The 25,231-nt window shown below is 39.2% G+C and overlaps 1 protein-coding gene across 1 annotated transcript in view; it reads left to right on the top strand.

Moving 5' to 3' along the window:
* Nucleotides 1–16,025: 16,025 nt before the first annotated feature.
* The window catches only part of chrm3a (cholinergic receptor, muscarinic 3a), an 86,972-nt gene continuing 77,766 nt past the window's right edge, over nucleotides 16,026–25,231 (top strand). Inside the window, exon 1 of the mRNA XM_026189907.2 lies at nucleotides 16,026–16,282. The gene's annotated coding sequence lies outside the window, so the exon portion shown is untranslated. The remainder of the gene's footprint in view (nucleotides 16,283–25,231) is intronic.

Here is a 25,231-nt window from a genome sequence, read left to right as displayed (position 1 = left end):
TTAGGTAGTCTGTCTGTCTCTATCCACTCCGCATGAGAAATGAGGAATGAGGTGTTGCCTACGGTCAGAGAAGGAGAGAAAGAGTGTGTCAGACAGATAGACTGAGTGGAGCAGTCTGTGAATATGTCAGGTTAAAATGCTGGGACATTGCTCCCCTGTAATCCCTTTGGCTCCGTAGATTAGGAGAGACATGCTGTAGTGCCAGCTGCCAAATTTGTATTCTGGTCATCTCCCTTTCTTTCTGCAAGAGTCGACTTTTTGCCATATTTAGTCCAGGAAAATAAAATGCTAATTTCCCCCTTTGGTTTCAACTAGAAATCAAGCCAAAGAGGGACTTATCTTGCTTTTTGAACATGCAGAGCTTAGTCCTGAATTGACCTCTGGAAGTCCAGCCGCAGGCAGAGATGTATTCAGATTTAGTCTGCTTGTTTTCTTTACAAAAATCCTGTGTGGTATAACCTATTCATTCATCAAAGTCAGAAAAAGAAAACAATTCATTTTGCTGGGAGGGAAGGGAGAGAGCCACAATCATTATTGTTTGGACGATAACAATGATTAAAGTCGAAGATCTTGTTTTTTTACTTTTTCTTTTTTTTAACATTCGCTAAAACACACGCAAACACACACAAACACATGCAGCAAACAGCAAACAACACTGCAATAAAAGAACATAAGGAAACTGTGCCGTGACATTAAACAAAACTTCGGGGGGCTTATGGAGGAAAATCTCACCTCAGTATGTAATATCAGCAAACGCAGAAGCAGAGAGTAAATAGAGTACTGAAGGTACAGTATTCGAATACACACACTCAATTTCACTGTAAGGTGCTTAAGTTAAATCCTCCTAAATGTCTGGAGTCTAAAGCCATCAGTCTGGTTCAGTAAGACTGTGTTTTGTGCTTTGAGCTAAACAGGCAGCATGCTGACAATGACAGTTCAATATGTTGTTAGCAGGGAAAATGTGTGCCAGGGTCACATCTTTCATATGCCAGCTGAAAGCTGTATCGCTGAAGTAGACTGTATAGAAAAGGACGTAGCATCAACTATTAGATTGTGGACTCCTGGGTTAAAGCTCAGAGCTGAGCTTTTTGTCTGTCATTATCTTGGTGTTGATGCACACTCATACAGTCACGACTAAAGCAAGCACTGCTTTATTAGCTTATCTTGAAATTATTTCCAATACCAAAGGATGGCTCCTTTGGTATTGGAAAGAATGCTATTTGACACTGGCTTCACTCTTCAAACCCAGGCGGTGTGTATGTCTTTTATACATAGTCTATAGTCATTATATTGTTATTTATTTAATTCAATCCAATTTTATTTATGTAGCTCCAAATCACAACAACAGTCACCTCAAGGCATTTAATATTGTCAGGTAAAACCCTTCCAATAATACAGAGAAACTCCCAACAAGCAAGCACTTTGGTGACAGTGGGTCCCTTTTCAAGAGAAGAAATCTCTGGTAGCACCAGGTTTAGGGAGGGGCAGGCATCTGTCGTGACTGGTTGGGTCAGATGGCTACAAAGCACTATACAGGGAGTGCAGAATTATTAGGCAAATGAGTATTTTGTCCACATCATCCTCTTCATGCATGTTGTCTTACTCCAAGCTGTATAGGCTCGAAAGCCTACTACCAATTAAGCATATTAGATGATGTGCATCTCTGTAATGAGAAGGGGTGTGGTCTAATGACATCAACACCCTATATCAGGTGTGCATAATTATTAGGCAACGTCCTTTCCTTTGGCAAAATGGGTCAAAAGAAGGACTTGACAGGCTCAGAAAAGTCAAAAATAGTGAGATATCTTGCAGAGGGATGCAGCAGTCTCAAAATTGCAAAGCTTCTGAAGCATGATCATCGAACAATCAAGCGTTTCATTCAAAATAGTCAACAGGGTCGCAAGAAGCGTGTGGAAAAACCAAGGCGCAAAATAACTGCTCATGAACTGAGAAAAGTCAAGCGTGCAGCTGCCAAGATGCCACTTGCCACCAGTTTGGCCATATTTCAGAGCTGCAACATCACTGGAGCCAAAGTAAGAAAGGCTGAAAGACGACCACCACTGAACAAGACACACAAGCTGAAACGTCAAGACTGGGCCAAGAAATATCTCAAGACTGGTTTTTCTAAGGTTTTATGGACTGATGAAATGAGAGTGAGTCTTGATGGGCCAGATGGATGGGCCCGTGGCTGGATTGGTAAAGGGCAGAGAGCTCCAGTCCGACTCAGACACCAGCAAGGTGGAGGTGGAGTACTGGAGCTCAACTCCCAGTCCTACTGCCAGTTTCTGGAAGACACCTTCTTCAAGCAGTGGTACAGGAAGAAGTCTGCATCCTTCAAGAAAAACATGATTTTCATGCAGGACAATGCTCCATCACACGCGTCCAAGTACTCCACAGCGTGGCTGGCAAGAAAGGGTATAAAAGAAGAAAAACTAATGACATGGCCACCTTGTTCACCTGATCTGAACCCCATTGAGAACCTGTGGTCCATCATCAAATGTGAGATTTACAAGGAGGGAAAACAGTACACCTCTCTGAACAGTGTCTGGGAGGCTGTGGTTGCTGCTGCACGCAATGTTGATGGTGAACAGATCAAAACACTGACAGAATCCATGGATGGCAGGCTTTTGAGTGTCCTTGCAAAGAAAGGTGGCTATATTGGTCGCTGATTTGTTTTTGTTTTGTTTTTGAATGTCAGAAATGTATATTTGTGAATGTGGAGATGTTATATTGGTGTCACTGGTAAAAATAAATAATTGAAATGGGTATATATTTGTTTTTTGTTAAGTTGCCTAATAATTATGCACAGTAATAGTCACCTGCACACACAGATATCCCCCTAAAATAGCTCAAACTAAAAACAAACTAAAAACTACTTCCAAAAACATTCAGCTTTGATATTAATGAGTTTTTTGGGTTCATTGAGAACATGGTTGTTGTTCAATAATAAAATTATTCCTCAAAAATACAACTTGCCTAATAATTCTGCACTCCCTGTACAGACTGCAGTTTTTTCCCGTTGGTGGTGAAAGAACCAGAGAACCACCAAGTAATAAGAGAAGGGCAAACATGCTTGTGTCTAATTTCTTTGTCAATCCATCAATCAAAGAGTAGTTCAAATCCACCACAGCAAAACGAACCCCAAGTAAGTAGGTACATAGCCCTGGCCACAATATCAGACCCTAGCTTTCTTCTAGCAAAGCATGGAAAATGTAAGCCAAAGTTTCAAAATTGTAAACATTTATTTTGCCATACAGACAAAGAGGAGCTGCATTTTCAAGAAGTGCCTGAAGATTGGTAGTCACACAGTGGTAGGTCCAGTTAGCGGTGTTGTCTTTTCTGATAGGAGTTCTTTATCTGACTGTGGCTCTTCCACACCAGCATTCAGACGTTTATTGATTCCTGTTATTATCTGTTCTAAACACTTGCTTTTCATTGTCAGCTTTCCTTTCTAATAGGATCTATTCCCTTCCGGCTCCATACCTTTATCACTTCTACAAACTCTCTTTCTTTCACCTGCACACTCCCTCATGGACATGCACAAACACACTTCACTCTGTCTCTTATCTAGGTCCTTTGTACGGCGTAAATAAGCTTCAGAGTAGGTAGACAGACACTTACTTTGTCATTGGGATTGTTCAGTTACCTTGACCTGCAGCTGCTCATCTCCAATTCAACTTTTCTGGACCCAATTGTAGTTCCCTCAACTGTGTCCCCCCCCTCTGCTTTTGCTCCTTTTGCTCCTCTGTCTGTGTAAGTGGATGGTGCAAGGATTCATATCACAGGGAGTGACTGAGATAAAGTTTTATTCATTTGATTTCTCTCTTTCTGAAAAAGCAAAACAAAAAACAAAGACACATATCGTCATCAACACTTGAAACTCTGAATAGAAACAAAGGGAGGAGGGGGAGGGGGGCAAACCTAGTTTCTGATTTTAGTTCTTTTAATTGTCTCCATAAATTTGGCTTAATCTGTCAACTGAAATTGCATTATGATGATTGGCACAGGAGGGTAGGGGGATTTTAACTGTTCTACGGAGCACTAATTAGTTCCTCACCTGGCCCAATTTAGAGCGAGCAGCCAACACGTCACAACCCTTCATCGTCTTTTCTAACAAGCAACACAAACATTTCATCCTGCCTGTTCATGCTGTTCTGTTTACTTAAGGCGCGCACACACACAGACTCACAGAAGGGTGCGCACACAACTATTTGAGAGTCGTTCAATTAGGCAGTTTTATAATTTGATGTTTTTGAAACTTGGCTCAGTGGTGTTTACAGTAGTGGGAAATTAATTTTAATCCCATGCATGAGCTGTTTGTTAAAGAGGGAGCAATAATAATAAGAACGGTTTTGCTCATGCAGTTCAACATTAAAGCCAACTTTTTATGTGAAGTCGACCCCAGACAAACTACAAAGCGCACCACATTTTTTTCAAGTGCAGTTCTCAACAATGACACTTGGACAATATTTGGTGACCAAAGATAACAGCTGTTTTTAAGACCAGAATTTATGGTGGCGTTTTATTGGAATGAATTATGTTTAAGCTCAAATATTTGTTGTACTATCATTCCATCATTTTATAAATGTGTTATGGATTAAAATATCCGTTTTAAGAAGTAGTTTATGACTGAAGCTCATCATATAAAATCGAATAATAGATGTTATTTGGGACTTTGGGATTTGAAGGCTGAGTATGAATCTTTAAACTTAAGAGGCTAAAGTGCCGTGAAAGGTAAACTTAATTATGTGTGTGGGAAAAGGTTTCATTAGCATGCATAAGCGGTGCGCAGCTATAAGTATTCAGAAGTGGCCATTTGAACTTAATTTAAATATCTGTGCACTGGTCTGTTTCTATTTAAAGTATTAAAGAAGAGAAATTAAATTGATTTTGAAGTGATATCACAAATACAGGATCGCTGTGAATTCATGCATGATTGTGTGGGCAACTGAACCTATTTCTGTCTCGTCCTCTGTTTGCCTTTCTTGCCGTCTCTCCTTGTGGGTACTCGTCCTCCCAGATGTTATTTGCACCTGCGCTACATGCTGTGTAAGTCTTCTCAGTGGCGGCAGCATCTTGGCAGTGCTCGATGCGGAACCAATAACACAGAGGTGTGATCATATACACATCAGGATCATGGCACAGTGGCAAAATGGTATTTAAGAACACACACCCAGACCAATGCACACACGCAACCCTTCATATGAGTACTTTTTTGGTACATTTTTAGTCATTGCTGACTTGCTGGAGTCCCCACCAAGAGATAAAAACACGCACACAGAAACACATTTAACGTCACTTTGTGATGCAGGATTTTTGTAAGAAAGGTGCAGCCAAAGGGAAAGTTTGTTTACCTGAGAGATGTGAAAAGTATCAGTACTTAATTGAAGTCCAGCTCAGAAGATGCGCGTGGAGCAAACGCCGATTGAAGGCAGATATGTCTGCTTAGAACATTTTACATCTCGTCTACTTCCTTAATTAATTTTGGTTGGAGCTTTTCAAATCTTTTTTTTTTTCAGATCTCTGTATCTTAAGTAAAGCGCGCATGAAATGCTTGATACTTATTTTCAAATATTGAAGGAGGGAGACATCTGATGGCATTTAAAATGTTCAAATGGGTCAAAACATGAAAAGTGAATATTTGAGTTTCCATACACTAGCAAGAAATAAAGTTCAAGCGTGCTAGTGCGTAGATTAAGAATAGCTTATTTTGTTTCCTCTTGTTTTCCACTCTGTTATGTTACTCTGGGGGATATGACAAATAGTCTCTATTTTAATGTCAAAAACTTACAGGTTTGTTTATGTTGCCTGTGATGCCTAAGTAAAAACAGGTATGAGATATATTTTTGCCTGAGTTGCATTTCATATTACTCACCCACTACTAAAAGCAAAATCGTCCAAATGTATGGATTTGTGCAAACAGTTGTCTAGTGAAATGTATGTATCCCCATGACTTTGGCAATTTGCTGAATCTTTCTTTTGTGCCACAGTTCCTGGCCTGCCAAGCTAAACTGTAATAAAATTGATGATCCCCTAACTTTTCTTCTAGGGCATGTTCATCCAAACCCAGTATGAACATGCAGTTATACAACAAGCAATAAGAATCATGGCCGTCTCCCAACATCCCCACTTCTCTGAATATGAATCTTTGCCATCAGAAAACCCAGGGTGCCAAAGTGCAAAACAAACAGCCTGAAGCCATCATTTGTCCCAGCCATTAAACTGCTGAAAACCATAATTAAAGACTAGTAGAACAGAGCAATGCATAATACTTTAACCCGTTTTAAATCCTTAGAAAATCATTTCTGGATGATTAAAAGTGATTAGATGGTCTAATGCTCTTTCTAATATATGTTTTTAGTATGTTTACAGTCCTGTGAAAAACTAAATACACCGTAACTGCTCTGTAGGAAATAAGTGGGTAAGCTGCTAATCAAATGCACTTGATTAACAGATCCTCAGCAAGTATGAGCACCTCTATAAAAGCAAAAAATTTAGCAGTTTAGTTTTGTCAGGCCATACAAAAAACCCAAGAGCTATATCTCAGACTCTACTGGCCTCTCTTAGCATGTTAAATGTTGAAGTTCATGTCAGTACAATTAGAAAAAGTCTGAGGAAGTAGGTGACTCCTAATTTAGTTGTTTTCTCTAGGTTTATTGTATTTTTGCAGCCTGATGATAACTTCCTTAAGTTGCATTGACATGCCATCTTTTGGGCCCCATATTGAAAGTTCCAGTGAACAACAACCAAATGCAAATTCAACACTTTGAATTAATTCCAGATATTTTAACTGGCCATAAAACTCCATGCCAGTCAATTGTCAAATTACTTTTGAGTCTTTGAGTGTGTAAAATGTTTGTTATTCCTAAACAGTTATTGCAATACTGCTGTTAAAGCCATTTACTGAAAACTGAATGTTTGCACAACTTATGCGTCTAACTGCATCATGTCACATTTTAGCATTATTTTTTGCCTCATATTCCTATTTCTGTGCAAATAACTGAAACTAATATAGTGATACTGTCTTGGTTGCATGTAAACTTACTATGTAAAAAGTGCTTAACGCCAACTAGCCTGGGTTAATAGCTCACTATGAAAATGTTACCATGCTGAGGGTAAAATTTAGCTCAAATAATCAATGTTTGAAAGTACAACACCCCCACAGCTGCTAGTTGAGCTGTTATTATCTCGTATATCAAAAGTGTCACATCTCACCTCTTGTAGATTTTAGTTCGAATAAATCATGTGTGCAAATATCCCCTCATGAGGTAAAGAGACATTATGAACTGGTAGGAGAACTCTTTCTCCCAGTCAATCAAAACAGTGTGATCCAGTATTATCCTGCAAGCCTGACTGGGATGGCTCTGATTAGTCCTGCATGAGGAGCTAATATGAGTCTAACAACCAGGACCAGATGTGCTCTTTGTTCAGAAGGTTGGTGCGAATGGGGATATTTATCAGCACTTAGCCTGATTGTATAAGTGCAAAGAGATAGAAAGAGTAAATCTGGGGTGCTCAAAGGTAGACATGCAGGCAGGCATGCGCTGTATATATGGCCAGGCAGCATGCGTACTAATTCGTCATAGCATTCATCCCTTTATTCGCCTTTGCTTATCTTGATTATTTCTCCCATCCCTTAGATCTCTTTGGGATTTTTAACATCTGGACGTCTGGATGTCCAATTCAGAATAAGTAGTCAAGCCAAGAATCTGCTCGAAAGACAAAAAGGACAAGCTCAGTTACTTTGGCCTTTGAGATTAAGCTGTTATCCAGTACATATAAGGGTTCAAAAAGCAGAAATTGTGCTCCATGAAAATTCATTCATTCATTTCTTGTTTTTCTATCATTTGTTTTTTTCGCTGTTACACTCTCATTCCTTATCACGCAGACACACACGCCCCATGAGTGCTCGGATTTTGAACTGTAAAACCCCGATTGAATTTCTTTCTTTTATGAATATTGGGAGATCAGTATTTGACTAGCCAGGTGCACAGTTGGTAAATCACAGAAAATGAGAAGAGCTGGGACTTTGGGAGGACAGACAAAGCGGCATATGGTGAGCAAGTGGTTGGTCTATTGCATACTGATACAAACAAGTGATTCATGCACTTTGGCATTGTATTGTTGGATGTGGGGAAAGCCCTGTAGTGGCTCAAGGAGGAATTAGTCCAACTGGGTCTGTCGAAGCTCCGAGCCATGCTGTTAAGTTATCTCAAGCATGGAAAAGCTTCAGTCTATCCCTGGTGTGCTTGTGAGACACAGAATGGGAATAAATACGATTCAATGTAAAACTCTGCTGTGATTTTGACTTTCAGCTGCATTTTGTAGTGTGTTGACAGTATACTTACTGACGGGCTTACTGAGGAAAAAGAGAAAGGGGTCAAAAGATTAATAATTACATTCGGGTTCTTTATCTAAAGGGATGTTCCATACCAGTAATAGCGATAATTAATTAGCTTACTCCTTTGGGGTAATTAAAACCCTCGATAATCTGACTTTGTTCTGACAGAGTGGCTTCTGACTGCTGATAGATGGGACATGGAGAAACAAGGCGAAACAGGAAAGTCTAGGGTGACACAATGTGTTAACTTGCAGAGTCATTTGTTTACGCTGCGTCTCACTGATGTTTGTTGAAGCTCCTCGGTTCACTCTAGCATTCATTTAAAATTTCATATAATAGCGTTGGAGAATATGAGGGATTTTGTGAAGGACACTGTGTAACATGCATTACAATGATACAATGCTGACAGCTTCTTCACCTTGAGCCTGACACTGACAAAACATGCAGTTGAAGCAGAAGCAATCTCACTGTTGCTTGAATTTTAAAGAGGCTTTACTAATCTTACACGTGAAGATAAATTTCTTTGTTATAGGAGGCACCACTTAGTTTATAACATATTCTGGGGTTCTGCACAAACTTTCTTTAGTCTGAAAGAAAGACTTTGATAATATGACTGCGATCCCACTAAGGTTATACTAATTTTTTGTATAAAATGTACTTATTTGTGAAGCAAAACTTGAAGTGAAAGATGGTAATCAAGCTGGATTATGTGAAGGGTCACGCAGTCAGTATGACCTGCCCTCTGCTGCTTCCATTTTCATATTCTTTTGCAAACCAAAGCTTTATAGATGTGCAATACTACATCACTAAAGCTTAGCTTTGATACGATGGGGCGGATATGTCAGTGAATGGTGTGGATATGTTTAAGAAGTGCACCTGGCTATAAATGGGAATGGAAAATAGAAGTTCTGATGTATTATGGCACGGTAAAATATTTACTTTGAAGGAAAACTGTTCTTTAATAGCAGTACTTCTCCAGGCTTTCTGAAGGTCTTTCAGAGTGTTTCTTTGGACAATGAATACTTTTGCTCTCATTTTTCAGTCCAGCCCTTGTACCCGATCATATTCACGAGGAGTGCTTTTTTATTTGTTTGTTGAGCCATTTAACACTGACATATGAATCATTCGAGAATGAAAAAGGCACTTAACTCAAGGGATGAACAAGTGTTGTGTCTACACATAACAGAAAATACACACCCAACAGAAAACATACACAGAAAGAACCGATTTTAAATGGTATCTTTGTTGCTAGCAACGTGTCCAATTTCTGTGGTTGAACCTATAAAAAAATGCCAAGCATAACTGTTTGACGGGGAAAAAATAGAATTTGTGACCAACAATGTTAAAAGAATTAGCCAGGCAGTTGCCACAACTCAACACGGTGTACAGTGTGTTATTAAAAAATTATGAGGGATCTGACAGAAAAATCTGAAGATGTGGCAGTGAAACAAACTATTTACAGTAGATGAACAGTATCTGAAAGCCATCTTCTAAGAAAAAACAAGAAATCCAGCCAAGACCTGACATTGAACCTGGTAGATGCAACTAGCCTTTCAGCGATCCAGCTTCTGTTCACTAAAGCCTCTGCAGAAATGGTCTCAGTTGAAGGGTGGCTGTCGGAGAAACAGGGAGAAAAGTCTGAGATGTGCCAAATTACACAAGACCTGGGCTAAACATCAGTGGCAAAATCTGTGGGGATCTTGTCGAAATTGTTGGAATTGTGAACACAGAAAGATTTTGATCATTCAGTACCTTCTTTAAAGTGTGTGAGCGGCAACAGCTTCATTGCCAATGCAGTAAAAGCAAACCTAGACAGAAAAACCCCCACTTTCAATTATGGATTGGCCTCCCCCAGAGCCCGGACATTAAACTTTACTGAAGCAGTGTGGGATCATCTTAACAGAGCATGGAACAACAACACAGCTAACAATAAAGGAAATAAATAGGAATAAAGGAAAGCATACCAAAGACTGAAATTCAAGCTGATTAGAATTGTGTAAACTCGGTTTTTGCCTCATGTATTGTATTTCGACTTATATTTGCATATCTTTCAATAAATCATTGCTTTTATTCCAAATGTTCCTGGCAAAATATAAAGAAACGAGGAACGACTCTTTTGCATAGTGCTCTATTTATTATTATGTATTTTCATTAGTAGTATATGTATTATTATTATGTTTCAACAAATACAATCAAAATTATAATCAGCTTTATGCTAAAGTAAAAGAGAAATGTTATTTTTTCAATGGATCCAGTGAAGATGCTACTTTATACCAAGTCAGCTGGATGAAATAAGGAACTATTTTTTTTTATCTTAAATATTAGTCAGTTTTTAAGTGGTGATTCTGGTGGTAATCACATTTTTTTCTGTGTTTTATCTCAGACAACTGTTCTGATAGTGTCTCCAACTTTGGTGCCAGGTTGAATCTAACCTAACCGACTACTAAATCAGAGCTGAGTGTAATGATGATTGACTCCAGCCTTTAGTCAGCATGTGTCACCCCTCTAGTCTGAAAGAAGCACTTTCTATCTACTAAGCTCGACTGGATTTTGATTACGCTTTGTCAGAAGATGACACAAGCTCTAACCACAGGCTGTTGACCTCTGAGTGATTACTGGCTGATTGCCCTCTCCATGGTTTCCTTTATAACGGAATCATTCAGGCTGAAATTCAAACCTTTGGATGCACAGCAATTGCTGGTTAAGTTTGGAATAAATTTCTGATCGTCTGAGATTGCACAAAGGGTTTTAAAGTACGCATAGCTTGGTAATGAGGAATATCTAGCAAGATATTTTGCCTAACCATCTTTACTTTGAAGAGCTTCTGTGGCTCCTTTATTTTGTTTACTGTTTCTCACTGCTCATCTTTTCTGTCAGTGCCCTCCTCTCACCCAAGCAGTCGGGGCAGATGGTCTCCCTCCTCTGGTTCTCCCAGAGGTTTTTGCCCTTTTAAAAGGGAGAAATTTTCTCCCTACTGTCGTCAAATCCTTGCTCAAAGGGTATGTTAGGTTTGTCTTGATTGTTAGATCTTTGGCATGGGATGGCGTGTTGTGAAATACATTCTGCAGGGAGACAGAGAGAGACTGGGCTTACTTACATATTCTGCTGACAACTTGTTAAAGGACAAGGGTGACAGCAGAGATGACAAGTCGTGGTATGATTAAGGTTACTGCTAAAATTCCAAGAAAAATACTGAATTCTTTGGGCAGAGGGAGAGGATTAGACTTTTTATTCATGTGAAGAGAGGGATGTCAAGATGCCTATAAAAGGGAAAATGCTGGACTGAATGTGTCCAAAAACCTAAACAAAAGTTGAAGTTGGAGAGGAGAGAAAAGAGGGGGATCATTGTGAAGCTGGGATTGGTGGATAATTCAACACTTCATTTGTATTCTGATGCCAGAATCTCATTGCACATGTCATGAAAGGACATGGTTACATATACACAGAAACCACACACAGAAAAATCATCCCCGGGCTGTTAGCTTCTAATTATTTCCCCCCCCCCCAAAAAACATGCATTCTAAATCAAAAAGCCCTCCAGTAAATCAAAGACTTGTGTTATTCATCACATCATCACCACCAGCGCCCAGCATCAAAATATGGGAATGCATAGTAATCAGTTTTCTTTCTGTACATGCTGCTTGTTTACATATTCAAAGAAACTGTATGGGAAAAAATGTTGAGATAATTATCTCTTAGAGGTGGTAATTTGTTTATGTGTTTTCCAGAAATATTTGCCAACATGAGGTTTTAAACCTTTATATCAGTTTGTCTGAGCTGTAATCATTAGTGGAAATTACTCATGCTGTGAAATTAGAAACGTAAGATCAGACAGGCAATATTTTGTGCCGAGTATCACCGAGAATAACTCCAAGCGTGGATCCTGAAACACTTTGTGATTTGAAGCAGTGATGCATGCTGTTTTCATGCTGTGACATTGTTCTAATTTTTATCTACGAGGCCCCGAAAGACAAATTATTAAAATGAAAGTGATTCTACCCATTCCGTCCCAAGCCCCCTTTTTTTGTCCATTTAAACGCAATCGTGGCTCAAGAGTTGGGAGTTCGCCTTGTAATCAGAAGGTTGCCAGTTCGAGCCCCGGCTTAGACAGTCTCGGTCGTTGTGTCCTTGGGCAAGACACTTCACCCGTTGCCTACTGGTGGTGGTCAGAGGACCCTGTGGCGCCAGTGTTCGGCAGCCTCGCCTCTGTCAGTGCGCCCCAGGGTGGCTGTGGCTACAATGTAGCTGCCATCACCAGTGTGTGGATGGGTGGATGACTGGATGTGTAAAGCGCTTTGGGGTCCTTAGGGACTAGTAAAAGCGCTATACAAATACAGGCCAAATACAGGCCATTTAACTGCTTTTAATTATGATCCAGATTTGTATTATTATCTTTGCTTTTCCCATTCTATAAAGGATTTTTGCAATTATAGAGACTGCAGTTTGTTCATTTTGATGACCGGGCCTTTGGAGTACAGCAAACTCACTGTCATGGTCAAGAAACCAAACCAGTTTGAGACGATTTGAGCTTTGTGACAGTGACAGTTATGGGTACCCTGTCTCATAAAGAGATGGTCAGGGTCAGCAAAATGAACTCAGGTAGGCTGTGGCCCTGAAAAAATGCAATCCAGTTTTATTTATATGGCGCCAAATCACAAAAACGTTCACCTCAAGGTTGCTTTATCCATCCTAAGGTAAAGCCCCTACAATAATACTACCAGCTAAGGGACCAAAAGTGTACCGAGATTCATTACACCACTAAAATCAGCCTAAACTACTGATACAAGGCAGGATGGATCCATGCTTTCTTCTCGGTTACACCACATTCTGAGCCTACCATCTGAATATTGCAGCAGAAATCTTGACTCATCAGATCAGGCAACAGTTTTTCAAATCGTATGTTGTCCACTTTTAGTGAGCCCTCCTGCTTCCTGTTCTTAGTGGCACCGTTTGTGGTCTTTTGCTGCTAGGTCTTCTACTTCAAATGTCTGTCTGAGATCCTCTTCTGCATAACTTGATTATAACAAGTGGTTATTTCAGTTAGTCCTAACTTTCTAACACAAAATAACTCCTGCTCACTGGATATTTTCTCTTTTTCATTCTTTGTAAACCTAGAGATGACGGGGTGGGAAACTAGATCAACAATTTCTGAAATACTCAGAATGTTAGACTAGCACGGGAATACTCTGACCAGAGATGTTGAAGTTTAGTATATGAGCAAAACTCTTGACCTTGACTGTTAAGGCGGCTTCTTTCACATAAAAAGACATGACTGGATAGGTCGAATGTAGAGTTACCTGAGATTTGTGAAATGGATGAATTGGTTTAGTTTTGATTGATTAGTTTTGAGCTTGAATTAACACTAACACACACTTTTCATTTAGGGGCATTGAGTGTTGAGATTACTACCCCTAAGGTCTTTCTCTTGTTGTGAGAATGGTTTCATCATTCACATTGATTTTTTTGAGTTATTTTCATACTTTAGTTATCACTCTGGGTGTAACCTTTTTTGTGCAGAAAGCTCTGAGCGTTTTCTGTCTCAGTACCCATCAATGAAGAAATTAGATTTGCTTCTAGGCAGGCAGCTGTGTTTCAATATTATTTTGTTAAAGAAAATCTATGAAAATCTAAATCCAGCTTGTCATCAATTTGTGTTTGCAGACGGTTACTGAATGCGATGCATATTTATTTGCATTATTCATCCAAACAGGATTTTTTTTAACAATTTAGATTTGAATTTTATTTCTGAAAAATAAACCACAAGTATTTGTAGTAACCTCACCATATATTTTTTACAGGTTCATTGTGCAGTCACAAACAAAAACACTTTTGTTTTTTTCTGAATACACCTTGCAGTTTTTACCACTTTTTACCCTGCAGTGAACTTTGTTGGCAAACCTTTTCAGTCCGTTTTCTCCATATTTTATTCACTTCCCCTCAGACATTTTTTTGCCTAACCTTTGCATACAGAACCTTGCTTTTTCAGTAAAAGCTATAGATTTGTTCAGTTACCATGCAGGTAAAAATGTATTTCCCTATTATTTCTGAGTACTCAGGGATTTTGTTGATACCTTTGACTTGAATGAAAGAGACCATTATGAAGTGAAAACTGTGTCTGTAGACCAGTGGCCTACAGTAACTTTGTTATCAGTGTGCTCATGCAGTTCTTGAGGAATCAGACAGTGTGAAATTGCACGATGGTGAATGTTGAGGCTCAGCTTAGAGTTTGTGTTTATCAAAACTCTTATGCTAGATGTACTGGACTAGAACCACAGACTGGCATCTCTTTACTTTTATTATTATTATTATTATTATTATTATTATGTATGACTTGGAAAAAAAATTATGACACAAGACCAAATATGAATTTTACCTGGGGAGTTCTGACACTTTTTTTCTATTACATGCTTTTTACACTTTAGGTAAGTAATCTATGCAGTGATCATTGCGGTGTAGGTTATTCCCAATGTCCCAGATGTAATTTGCAACCTTCATTTGAAATGTTTGCTCCTTTGGCCTGGTGTAGACAATACTGAAATAAAATCTTTTCTATCAATATTTGTCCCTATTCTAACTTCATTATATAGCTTTTGGTTTTCTGCTTTGAATCTCTATAAATTATCCAAGATTCTTTTAATACCCACAGATTAACCAGTCTGTGAGGTCACAGGCGAGTACACGGCACATCCAACGTGAACACCACCACAGGCTTACTACATCAGCAGCTGTCTAAGCCATCCCTTGCATCTCCTTACAACAGACACAACATTATGTAAGCCGTTACACACATGTACGCCAGCATCCAGATCGAAAGAATTGGTTCGGCACTCGCAGGGTGCAAACGAGGTGCTGATGGGAAAGCACACGCAGACAGTGTCATATAGCCTACAAGGCATTAGGATGATGAGAGAACTGTAACATGTTGGAGGTATCCAGCACAATATCCTATTCATCTCTCTACCCATTCTATATTTTCATAGAAATATTGCCCGCGCACTGGGAACAGGAAATGTGGGCCGAGAGTCTGCAGTGAGTCTGAGCAGGAAGCTCTGAGGTTTCATTCCACAAGTCCCTGCAGCCAGGCGTAATTGGCTTCCACATTCCTCCAAGGATTACCACTCACTTCTTATTTGTGTTTATATATAAAAAAATTAAAACATTTGCTTTGGCTCCCTTAATTACGCTCAGTGTCAAAACAGACACTGTTTCCACTTGCCTTGTTTTTTTTCTTACATTGGGTGAAATAATAAACAAGTGAGTGGACATTTCAGCTCTTATTGAACACATCCAAAGGTTTTCTATCTGTTTTTATGTGTAAGCATCGATGGAAGGCTACAATAAACAACCTGGAGATATTTTTATTTGTATATTTTATTTACAAAAATAAGACCAAAAAGAATGTATATCATTGCTCGTAATATAGGAAATATGAAATATTTTGTGTGAACTCAAAAACTTGAAGCTTTGGCCATGACACCGTCTGCAGTTGGGCAAACGTAGCTGAAGCAGTGAGAAACCTGACTGTGTGGAATCGGGTATGACTTTTACAGATTTGTCAGTCTAATCTGCCGCTGTGTGCAATGACTTCCTCCGGCTCCCCAGAGCTATTGTCTATGAATGAATATGGACTTCTTTTATTCCACGGGTGTGCCACCTGCCGGTGCGTCACGGCTCCTCTGACCAATCCCGCCGCAGTGACTCTCCGTGCGCCCTTGGAGATCCCGCGGTGCTCCTGACATCGCCGCCCAATCCACGTCTCGGTGACAGTAGAAGGTGCCGAGCCCCATTAGCTTAGTACCGTTAGCGCTTCAGATGTGATTAGATTGGACTGCCGTACTGCTGATATGCCAAACATGGACGCGTGACAAGTTTCCCTGGATTGTCTTTTCCTCATCTACTTCTGCCGCTTTTGACCGCGCACGCATCCGCAAACGATGTGAGGTAGGTGTGCATAAGACAAAAAGCGAAAGTTTGGGAAATATTTTGTCAAGAAAAGTATATTTTTACACCCCCACAAACGATTTACAGCTGCTTTATTGTGCCGCGTTTTTCGTCCCAAAACGCTTCACTTTGAAGTTCCGGAAAATCTGAATAAAATTACATGCGCTTGTTTCCAAAGCGAACACATTATATACAGGATAGCAATGCGGGTTCGATTGAGATCTGCTTTTGTTTTGATGCAAGTTTGAGAAAACAAGTGCCACTGCCGTCCGCCGGCTCAGCATCCATGCCCAACCCTTCGCGCTCTTCACGTCTGTCCTGTAAAAAGACGACGTGGCTTCTGAAGCGTTATGCTTTAGTAAAGTTGAAAATCATAAATTCCTATCATGAGCAAAATCTTGAATTACCAGAAGTTCGACAAAAATCTCCAAAAAGAAGCACATTTTCACCAAAAGAGGTCGTCCTTAATGCGCAGCGTGTTCTTCGTCTTGTGGCACATTCACATTATTTGCTTTCCTAATATAAAGAATTTGTTTCTGTATTGCTGTGGTCCGGGAAGCAAATTAATAGCATTATTATATGGCAATTGGAAGGCATTTATTAACTCGAATGACTGTTTATTTATGATGTCCATAGATGGCAATGTGAAGGAATGTTCCCTCTCAGTGAGGGAACATTTGACTTTACACTGGATAATGAGTAAGAACAGAGGCAATGGCATCTGTGCCATAGTGCAAATATTTTTCTTTTAGTCCACTGCAGCAGTTATTCATCACACAAACCAGAGTGTGAGTTTGACAACACAGTAGCTGTAAAGAAATGACAGACTCCTATACACTCTGTGATTCCTTTACAGTTTTTGTAAACCTCGATAGTTTTAATACGTTGCACATATCAACACTACCAGCATGTTTTTTATATCTATATATCAACAAAACCATTGTTAGGGAACAGTGCGTCAGGTTCCGTATTGTGCTGAATGCTGGGTCGGTGACAAGTCTGTTAAAGGGTGAACAGGAATGTGTTGCGATGATTATGACTTTCCATTGCCTCCTTTGTTGAGAAATGCAGCGAGGACATTCACAAAAGAGAAAAAAGACACATGAGAGAGAAGGTGAACAGCAATAGAGCTTTCACTGTGTGATGTATTGTTTGCGGCCCGGTCAATATTGGTTGACTAATATTTTTTTCAGGCTTTCCTCTCTTGATCGATGGTTTTGTTGTGGACGGTGCTACTGTTGTATTGATCATCATTATGACTTTTCCAAATAGGCTGTGGGTGGAGGACAGTACTACTGATCCTGGCGACAGGTCTAGATGGCTCTAAAGAACATGAAAATGTCTTAGCTTTTATCTTCTACTCCTGTTGTTCTGCTCATACCGTAGGTTCCAAACTTGTTGATATCTACTGATATAAAAAATAAGATGTGAGGTATTACAAGTATTTATAGGACTGATGTGAGGTGATAGTCTTCTATCGTTGGTAAGCAAAAGTCAAACTGTTTCCCTCCACTAAGTTTGATCATTAGAAGGAGTGGCTTGGATTTACTTTTTGAGAGTTTAATGATAAATTCAATGCTTCGTTTATGCCTGTTTGGCAATACCTCAAGCGTAGAATCAACACGGGAAACAGTAACCCAGGCTGCGACTTCCTGTAACAAAACTGTAAATATGCTGCACAAATCCATACAACAAAAGCGGCAGATTTCTACACAAATCCCCATCTAATCCATTTCAGTTGTTCATTAAAGTGTGCCAGATGTTTTAAGCAATGACTGGCACAGACAGTGGTGCATATGTATTAAAAAATGACAGGCTGCATGAAAAACAAGTCAAATCAAGTCAAGTCAAGTTGGCTTTATTGTCACTTCAACCATATACAATTTAACAGTACACAGTGAGGTGAAACAACGTTCCTCCAAACAAACAAACACAAGAATGCAGAATACTAGATGAAATAAATAATTTATGATTCAGACAAAGGCATCAGTACAAGAGTAAAACCCTGAGGCTGCAGTGTACTTTGACTGGCACCACCAGGCTACTTTTAGAGCAGAAAATAGGAGACAGTGATGGGTATTTTACAGGAGTCAGCTGGCCAAACAGACTGGCTAACTCCCCCATTGGGTTTCATTAGAGCTCGTCTTGATGTTAAAGCCTGTTTAATCCACTTTCACAGCCACACAGACCACAACAGAGCAAAGAACAGTGTCTATCTTTAGACAGCACATGGGCAGAAACTTTTCCATCTCAGTTCAATTATTAAAACAATAACACAAATTCCTTGTAGCTGGCCTTTAAATGTCTCAGTTTGAGAGGCTCCCTGGGCAAAACTGTGTGCTTCTGGTAATCACTGAAACCGATGGGACCGGCGTTTTCAGCTTCAGATAGAAGGGTGTCAATCAGTGCATGCTCAGTTATCTTATCCATAAACAGCTTTGCACTCCTTCTTGCATCCCCCCTTGTTCCTCCTGTGGGTAGATGGGCTGCTGCAGGGTGTGATTACGGTAAAGCCTTATGAGGTGAGTGCTTTGCCTGTTTGTCTTTGTCTCTGCTCTCTCTGGGCAGCTACTGTTGTTGTCCCAGGTTCATAGCGCCTGTTTTGCTTCAGAGACTCAATGCTGGGAAGACACTGGCTTCAGATACCTAACAGGCAGCTTGACATCTTTGACATTTAAAGCAGAAATATATATATATATATATATGTGTGTGTGTGTGTGTGTGTATATATATATATATATATATATATATATATATACACATACATATATATGTATATATATTTATTTATTTTAGGGCTGCGCTGCAGTTATATTGGCACCTAATGCAAAAAGCATATTTTTAACCTAGCGTTTATTTGACAGCTCTTTATAGTTGGTGGCAATAAAGTGCCTCACTTAAGGCCTGGCAAAAATGCTGCTGTATGTTTACCTTAGGATATTGTGCATGTTCAGCACACAACTATACACACCTAACTCAGGATAATGCAGGTGAGGAATAGTTCAAGTGTCGGGCATTAGCCAGGAAAAGAAGAGTGGTTTATAGAGCTAGAGTGCAGATAGTTTGTGTTGTCTTTAGGTTTACAGGTGAATGTGTCAGCTGTAAATATTGCTCTGAGAGTCACTTGGTAGTTGTGCGGTACAGTAGAGTGTTTTCATACTTGTTTGCAAATGTTTGCAAACGTGCTATGATGCACTCAACTTTTCTCTGAATTTTTCGTTTACTTCCTCTGTAATATGTCACTGCCTCTTTTATACCCTCTGACTCTCTTCACAAAGCAAAACCTCACTTGAGGGAATTCATATTCATGACTAATATATGATTGCTCTCTTATGTCTGCTTTCTGCCAGTTCCTGTCAGATAAGTCAATAACTAGTTATCCTCCATCATTTTCTGGGGAGGTCCTGCGGGATACATTCAAGGCAAAGGATCGCTTTACTGTACGCATAGGGAGTGAGAACAATAGATTAGGAACACGACAACAGCCAGTAATAGAGTGCCAGAGCGATGTGTACGCTGTGAGTCAAAAGCTGCAAACAACAAGTGGCCCAGTTCAAATGTTGGAGAGTTGTGACTGGTACAGAAAAGGAGAAATTCTGACAATGACGGATGTTTGAATTCACACGGACTCAAACTCTCATCACATGTCCCTTTGTTCCAATTAATGTTGTTGCCATTGAGGCCTTGTTTATTATTCTGAGTTAATATGCTTTCACATGGTATTGATTACAGTAAAAATTGCTTTGTAAATGAAACTCTAACATACAGCGGTCTTTCGTTTCCTCACTGCAGAACGGTTTTGCAGTAGCTCGTGAACATTGAAGTATACGCAGACCGAATCAACAATACGCTCCCTATGCTCATTTGAGCTGATGTGAGCCCAATGGTTAGTCATCCTATTAAAGTCTGGTTTGCCAACTAATAAAATTTTATGTGGGGATTGGTATTTCCATTTTCAAGTGTTAATAAGATGGCAATTGTCCTCTGTTTACACATTTGTTTTAGCTTCAGTTTCATAATGCTCAACAGCTAATAACTCTGAGATAAACAAATGCAAGACTCATTTAGAGAGCAGATTCGTGATACGTGTGATTTTGGGTGAAATGCTTTGATGTATGAGGAGTACGTGTCAGTTAGAAGAATGAAAGGAAAAAATGTGAAATGCTTAAACTTTGAGGAACACAACAAAACTCAGAGATAGTGTATTCAATAATCGTAAGAGACAGTGCATTTTATTACACAAAAGAGTGCCTGGATGTTTTAAAGGTAGCTTTCTTTGATCGTTTCTCTTTTGTTCCCCACACCGCTGGATTTTTCAAAGACCACGCCCTCTCGCATTTTCCAGACAATGCAGCACTCATTGTCTATTTTTTATCAAAAGATCTAAAAAACCTACATATGATGGTGTAAATTGTCAAAATTACCACCTTAAATGTTCAGGCTTATCAAACATATTGTCTGACATGCCGAAGAACGCTACTTCTCATCATTAAGGCGGCACTATGTACTACACAGCTTGCTGTTATGGAGTATGATTACAAAGTGACAATGATTTCTGTCAGCAGGGTATTTTATACAATTTTTCAGACTGCGGGAATACCACTCACTGTGTCGCAATCCAGTGCTTTTCCTACTTTAATTGCAATTGCTTTTATTTTGTTGTTCTTTACAGATAAAAACGGAGTTTGACTGTGCTCTCAGAGGCAAAAGACCGTAGGAAGTTGGACACTTTTATTTCCTTTCTCATAAACGTACAAATATTTGTCCTGTAGAGCCAAAAGGGTCATCTGCTAATGGACCAGGCAGTTCTAGCTTCCCGTCCCTCAGCAGTTTTTACTGCACTTATAGTACAGTAACATCAAGTTGCTCTGCACTTATCTGTCTGCTCCGCCCTGCTGCACCATGCACAAACACGGCGCAAAAGACACAATCACACAGTTGTAGCACAACACATGAAAAAAAATTAGAGTAAAATTGACTTTTTGCAGACATTTTGACTTGTCACACTAGAGAAAACACAGGTGAATTGCTGCTTTACCTGTCCCATCGCTTACTGAGACAGATAATGGAACTGAGTCACCTGTGCTTTTCCTACTGTGACAAGTCCAAATGTCTGCTGTGAAAAAGTAAAACTCATGCTGGGCTGGAATGAAACAAGTGCATTTGAATGCACCAACACGACCACTTCTTCTATCATTCCCCTATCGTTACCTTAAGACCACCCCCCCACGACAATGATAAGCTACTAATGGCATGCCGGGGTTGAAGTAATGCTATTATACATAATAATAAGCGGATGATTTACACATGCTATTAAAACACTTATGTAATAAGGCTAATCTATATGATTCAGTGTGAATATTTTTTTTTTGTGAGAGATGTAAGTAAAGAGAAACATGTGGTACAACAAAAAATGCCTTATTAATTCTTCTAGTCTTATATATCACGTAATATGCTCAGGCACTCGTATTTCTGGAAATTGTAATGATGCCTTTTCATTATCAGAGATGATGTCAGAGAAAGCACAACATGTCACAACATGGATCTCCTAATTTAAAAGTAGATGGAGAGCGTTTAAAGTCTAATCATTCCAACACAAAGTTAGATGAGACCATGCTTTGTGATTTGGTTCCTGTCAAGATGAGTTTGTCAGACTTTATCAGTAAGTAAGTTCTTTTTAGGATTTCACCATGAAATGTTTTAGCACATTACAACTGAAAAAATGCCTGCTGCACTTTTTCATTTGTGTTTTATCCAGTTGTTTGTCTCTGTCAGTCTCTCTCTTGCTTTTGTAATCCAGCTCTTGAGGCTCATATTAAGTGAATCAAATTGTTTGCAAGGCACTCAGCTTGAATGCTTTTTCAGGGAAGACCTTGCATATTTCAGCAAGACAATGCTAAACTATATACTGCATCTACTACACCATGTGGCTTTGTAGTAGATGAGGTGCTGAATTGGTCTGCCTTCATTTCATATCTTTCACCAGCTGAAAACATTTGGCACATTATAAAACAAAACATAATACAAGAAAGACACAAGGCTGTTGAGCCCTTATCAGACAATTTCCAAACATCGCCAACTGGTCTCTTCAGTTCCCAGATGTTTACAGATGGATGTTAAATGAAGAAGGGATGCTACACAGTGGTAAATGTGGCCCTGTCAAAACTTTTTTTTCTTTAAGTTCAAAATGACCATTTTTCTTTCTGAAAATGGAACATTTAAAACATCTGATATGTTTTCCATGTCTATTGTGCAAAATATATGGGTTTATTGGATTTGCATATCATTGCATTATGTTTTGATTTACATCTTACACAGTGTCAGAACTTTTTTGAAATTGGGGTTGTAACTCAGATGTGTTTCATCTTCATTCATCCATCAGAATGTGTCTTAAGCTGCTTTACGTACCTTGGTTTTTCTCTTTCATTTAACACCTGTTGTGCAATTAAAACAAGGCGGATGATCTTCTACCAAAGTTGAACTCATAAAAACTACTCAAGGAGCAACATGTGGCATAAAAACAGACAGTGGCAAAAAAAGTTTTAAAAAGGTCACACGGTGATCAACAGCATTTCTTAAAATCCTGCACCTGTGTTCATCTTGATGTTGTGATTTTTAAGAGTAGTGTCAATTTGAATAGACTTTCTAACTCTGGTTGATTTTTGTATAGTTTTGATTGCATAGATATGATACTATGGGCTATTAAACAATTTTCTAGAAATAGAAGAAGAAGAAGAATGTGTTAATAGTTTTCCTCAAACTGAGTGTTGAACTTCTGTTCTGTTTATGCAGCTTGTCATGAAATCATCTGTTCTTCTCCATCCATCAAGAATTTGAGCAGATGCTGCAGTCATGCTTTATGGATCAAATGTTGTGTTACGGTTATTACATAGTGTTACACACCAGTTTTTGTTACTCATTAATTTGCCCTTTTTTAACTGCACTTCAGCTGATGATTATGTTGCCTCTGGTGTAGCTTTACACCCGTCTCAGTATTATCATTCGTTGGAGTTTGCACCAAACGTTAAAGTTAAAAATGTTGTGCTCAAAGTCAAGTCAAATGAAACGCTCTTCATGACACTTCTTTATGTTTCCCCTGAAGCAGGTCTAAGAGTGGCAATTTATGCCATTTTTGAAAGGCGCTTGATCCAGTGCCTGTCTTTGAATCTACCTTTTTCGTCTGGTTGATTGGCATTTAAATAAGAAACAGTCAGTTGCAGAACTTGTTCGAGGGTAGGGCAAAATGTATAGCATGCCCTTGGGCTAAACTCTGTAGAGGGGAATTAATTGAAGCCAACAAGGCCCTCAGCCTTCAGGCATTTTGGCATTTGACTCCAAAGCAACAAAAGCGTATTTGTATTTGTTTCCTTAGACTTTTGCCAATTTGTTTTACTGTCAGCGAGCTGCTTAAGAAGTGTTTGGTTCGATACTTTATTATTTTGTACTCCATGGTGAGTTATTCTTATTGGACAAGTTGAAAGCTGAAGCTGGAATTAGAGAAGAGGGACACAGATGTGCAATGCTTTATGGGGATTTCACCTTCTTCTTAATGGAAAGTAGCGCACATCCTTTCCTGAAGCGAGGGAAGTCAAATAAGCCTAAAAGTTAATGCAAATGATTCCTACAAGTGCTTCCACTTTAGTTGATTACAGAGTCAGCGTTGGAACAAACTGTGCTACTGCGCCCTTTGTCTGCAATATTAGGATAATATGGCACTGAAATGAGTACTATATATTGCTTTCAGAATGGTAAAAAAAAGCATGTTTCAAAAGTAGAAAGACAGGGATTTATCCAGCAGCAAGATAATGACCTTTGGAAGAAACGACTTGTGGTGAGTTTAAATGATCAAACACCAACATAGTCTGTGGGCATTCAACCCCATCCTGCTGGCTATGAGCTGGAAAGGACAAAAGCAAAACAGACTAAAAGTGCAATAGGGTAGGAAGTATTGGTTTAACTTTTCGGTGAGTCATTTATATTGGAGATGTTTTTTCTAAACTTTCCCCCCATTAATGACAAGTTTTGATACCTCAATATATATCTTTAAAGACATGGTTTGACTATTAGAATGGTAAAAGAGAAAAACTTCTGATGCAAACCTTGTCAGAAAAGAGCTTCAAGGGTTACTACAGGGTGACCCTGATTTTTTAAAAAAAAGGAAAAGCAATACATTTTCTTTTAGTATCATAAGACATTGCATTGCATCAATTTCAGTAGCCCCAACAGATTTTTCTTGAATGCACAGCCACTAAAGTTTAGTGAAAAAATAAAAATGTAAGCTTTACCTTTGTGTTTTTTTTTCTTCAGAAGGTAATAGAGAGCAACAGTACTGATTTAGTGTGGATCAGGGAAAGCCTACTTGCCCTTGCTGGTATTTTCACTCCTCTACCTTTTGTGGATGGTGCAGTATAACTCTTTAACATCTACCTGGGGATTACTTCCACTTAGCAAAGTGATAATAATCTCAAGGCCATTGCAGGAATGTGTGTAACTTGGCATGACATGAAAGCTTTGTTGGAGAAGTGCAATGACATGAATCACTGGACAAGGCTTTAGGAGCAGTCGTCTGTTTTTTTGGGCCTTTATCAGCTGTGGACACCCTTGGCAATAGCAAACACTGGGCACACACCTTATCAAACATTTTTGCCACAGAAGAGTTGGAACATTATTTGTGTAGCCTTGGATCTAATTTCAAGTTCCACAGATTCTAGAGGTCTTACAGAAATGAAGTGATGTGAGGGAGCGCCAGACAGCCATAGTACATTAAATTTAGTGGTGTCTTTAGGATGATGAGCAGGCCAGGAACAACAGAGGATTGATGGAACTGCAGAGCGAGTCTCCATACAAGTTTTTTGGCAGGGTAATGTTGGTATTAAAAAAGGAAACTGTTTATTGGCTTGGTACCCTCTGTGTTTCTATGAAATGTAATCATAACCTAGGGCGAACATA

Source organism: Astatotilapia calliptera, chromosome 13 (assembly GCF_964374335.1).
Source record: "Astatotilapia calliptera chromosome 13, fAstCal68.1, whole genome shotgun sequence".
Classification (NCBI taxonomy): domain Eukaryota; kingdom Metazoa; phylum Chordata; class Actinopteri; order Cichliformes; family Cichlidae; genus Astatotilapia; species Astatotilapia calliptera.
This window is presented reverse-complemented; position numbering and strand designations above follow the sequence as displayed.